A 4153-nucleotide genomic window follows, 5' to 3' on the forward strand; every position below is an offset into this window, starting at 1 on the left:
ATGCCCGAACCCCTCAAACCAAGGCTTTGATACCAACTTATAACAGCCCAAAAACTAGATAATTTTTTTCATTTTTAAAATAGGAATTACAATCATAATTTGTTTCCAAAAATCCATTACATCACATCATGTAAAAATATTAGAGTATCAATATCAATAATTGCGGAAAATGTTGGAGAGTGAATGTTGTGCCATCAAGCCGTGTCCTTCCCTTTAGTACCGGAAGTACCTGAAAACACCCAAATAAACTGTAAGCAAAAGCTTAGTAAGCTCCCAAAATATCAGATAACATACAACCACCGAATACCATGCGACATGCATATAATTGCAATGGGCTACCTCCATGGTCTTTACCTGGAATGCCATCGGCTACCCCCATGGTCTGATATCGTGTGCTATGGGCTACCCTCATCGTCTTCCATGCCATGGGCTACCCCATGGTCTTTATAGAAGTGCCACGGGCTACCCCTGGGGTCTTCAGACAATTAAATGCATAAACAGTTGTCAATCCACATGCCAAGTAATGGGCCGACATTGGTGCCTTCGACCTATTGATATAGTGAGTAGACTCACCTCAGACTGCTGATAAATAATAACTGCTCGGCTACCGGTCCAGAAATCTCACAATGTAAATATACAGTTTACCCTAATTAAGATTATAATACATACCCACTCATGGCCCAAAATCCCTAAGTCCAAACTCTTTAAGAAAGGTCCAAGGCCTTTCTCCTTTAATGGGCCTAACTACCCTTAGTGCAAAATCAATAACGGGCCATAAGGCCCAAAAGGCCCAACAATGCTACCCAAGGCCTATTCCATGACACACAAGGCACATGAAGGAAATCTGAGCCCACTAATCCTAAACGGGCCATGATCCAACACTAGATAAGGCCCAAGGGTCCTAAAAGCCCAAAACTCGCCCCAAGCCCAGAGGACATACGCGCAGCGTACACTATCAGTACGCTTAGCGTACTCAGTCTTAAAGCAGTACGCGCATCGTACATCCCAATACATCCATTGTACAAGGCTGCTAAGCAAAACCAATCATTAAGAGCTTAATCTATGCAACCACTTCATCAAATTCCAGATCTTGGTCATTTTAAAGGTCCTAGGGCATAAAGTTGGCAACTTTATGCCTTTGCATGCTTCATGGGAGCCCAACATTCCATTTTGTCCATTAAGACTCACTTTAAGAACTCAAACCCATGCATGGTGTCATAACAACCATCTTGGTAGCATTTTTATGCTCCTAACATACCAAAGGGACTCAGATATAACATTTCTAACCTTTGGAGATGCTCAAACTCACAAAACCGGATATATGGACCAAAAATGAACTCACTACCAAACCCTAACTCAAAATAGCAAAATGATTAGCAAGGTTTGAACTTTTTACCTCCAAAGCTCTCCAAGATGATGTAGATACAGGATTAGAAGCTGAACCACGTCCAAGGCTTGCACACCAAGCTAAGTCATCTTGAAAACTCACTAAAATGGCCACCAAAGACACTTTAAAGCTCAAGGATCACACTTACTAGCAAACTAGGGTTTAAGGAACGATAACAAGCAATGGAGGCTGATAAGGGTAAGGTCCAAATGTCATAAGTTAGCTTAAATAGGGCTCATGCCCTAAGATTAGGGTTTTTGTTACTGGCCACGTACGCCCCGCATACACCTTAGTACGCCCAACGTACGTGGTTGAAGTCCGCGTCCATAACACCCATGTATGCTAAGCGTACACATATGTACGCCCAACGTACGAAGGGGCCTCTCATGCAAATTAAACTTTAACCCAGGGGCTTAAAGCATAACATACCTGAATTCTGAGTGTTACATACGAACAACAGTATATTCGATTTTTTCCCAATAAAAAAATGGCCTAAAAAAATTAAATAAAAAAAGGAAGTGGGTTTTGTTATAATCCGGTGCATGTACGTCGACTGTAAAAGTCTACAACCCTTCATTTTGCCATTGATCTCTGTAAACGCCGATGCTTTCATTTGGTTTTTTGGTTCCTTGATTAATAATGGATCTCCATTGAACTTATATATATATATATATATATATATATATATATATATATATATATATATATATGAAGGGTCCAATTAGTGGTTTGGTTTAGGCTTATATTGTAATAGTTCTTTTGTGTCTTTATTATGGTTTAGTAGGTTGTTAGTGAGTTTACGGCCTAGTTGTATGTTTACGGCCGTAAACCCCTTTACGGCCGTAAACCCAGTTTCCGGTCCAAGTTCCCTATATATAGAGGTGTTGTAGGTCATTATTGGTTGTTGATGCTAGAGTGTTCACGGTCGCTGTAAACAAGTTGTACCCGACGTTTTTCAGTTATAAAGTGTGTGCAAGCTTGCTTCTATTCTAATTCTACTCCAATTCTTGTTCTCTTTGATTGTTTGATTGTTTGATCACTGGTAAGATCCGTTTTAGGACCTTACAATTGGTATCAGAGCAAAACCGGTGTCAAAGCATATTTCAATCGAGTTTTTGGCCGTATTCCTCACTGTTCGAGATTGGATTTGGTATTTTCACTGCTAAAAGGGATCGAATCTACTCCAAAATCGTGTTTTCGAGAACTTCTGGAAGTTTAGTGCCAAGAGATTACGACCGTAAACTCAGTTTACAGCTGTAAACTCAAGAACATTCAAAGACCGTAAACTGTGTTCTTGGACCGTAAACAAAGCATCTTTAATAACCGTAAACTAAGCTTCAAAAACCGTAAACACAAGACCGTAAACACTCAGTTTATGGCCGTAAACTCACTAACCGGAAACTCACTTTTGACATTCTTTTGTTTTAATTTCTGATTTAAAATTTAATCATCAATGGATTTTCAAAGTCAAACACATCATCATGAACTGGATACTGTCATGGGCACAACCGCACGTATTCCGAGGTTGTTATCTGAAAATGGTTTTCCTAAATGGAAATACCGTATTGGGAAATATATTAAAATGAAAGACTTCAAAGTTTGGAGAAGCATCATCAAGGGTCCTGTCCGAATTACTATGACGGTTGCATTGACAAAGCAGTTGAGAACTATACAGACAACGATTTTGAGAAAGTTGAAGAACAGGAAAAGGCTTTGGCCACTCTGACCATGGCTTTATCTCCTGATATAACTCAAGGTTTCATAGAGTATACTTCAGCTAAAGCTTTGTGGGAAGCCTTAATTCAGGTGTATGAAGGAAATGAATACATGAAGGAAAGCCGCCAGGATATGTTGCGACAGAAATTCAACATGTTTAACTACATTCCCGAAGAAACCTTGGAGGCACAGCTGCAGCGATTCACAACTCTCACTACTGAGATGAACATATCTGGGATCTTCTTGACCAAGTCCGAGATAAATAAAAAGCTACTGAATGCTCTTCCAAAGTCATGGGACATGAATGTTGCTGTTATTAAGAAGACCAAGGATCTGAATCGCCTTACTCTTGCTGAAACAATGGAGATCATCAAAGCTTGTGATATTGATGATAAACAGCGAGAGATTAACCATGTGAACTCGTATTCGACTGAAAATCTCAGAATTTCCTCTAACAATGCCCTCTCATCAATCATTTCTTCCTCAGGTCAAGCATTTGCTGTTCAACAACCTCATATTCAAACGTTTACTACTGCGTCATCCATGCCTCATTCTCAAAGCTAGTCGTTTGTCACTCCACAAGCTGTTCCCTCCTCCAATGTGCCAGTTGTAGCCTCTTCCTCAAACACGAAGGAAAGTGATGAAAATCTTTCTCTCGCCATAGGACTTGTTAACTGCTATAATGATTTTGTAGTTGGAGAGCTTCCACCTCAGTTGTCATTTGCTGATCTGGATTAGATTCATCCAGAAGATGTGGAAGAGATGGATATTACGTGGCAAATTGCTATGGCAGTATTCAGGGCGAAGCAGTTTGCTAAAAAGATAGGGAAAACAACTGGGGGATGAATGATGATAAAAAGGTAGGGTTCAATAAGGGAAAGCTACGATGTTTCAACTGTCACGAGCCAAGTCATTTTGCTCGTGAGTGCCTGAAACCGGATCGAAGGTTGAACAATGACAGAATGATGGTTGCGGTGGGAAACAATCGTGGAGGTGATGTGGCCAACAGTGAGACTACTATGGTTGCTCAGTCATTTGACTGGGAGGACC

This window comes from Lactuca virosa, chromosome 4 (genome assembly GCF_052849685.1).
Source record: "Lactuca virosa cultivar CGN04683 chromosome 4, Lactuca_virosa_CGN04683_v6, whole genome shotgun sequence".
Classification (NCBI taxonomy): Eukaryota; Viridiplantae; Streptophyta; class Magnoliopsida; order Asterales; family Asteraceae; genus Lactuca; species Lactuca virosa.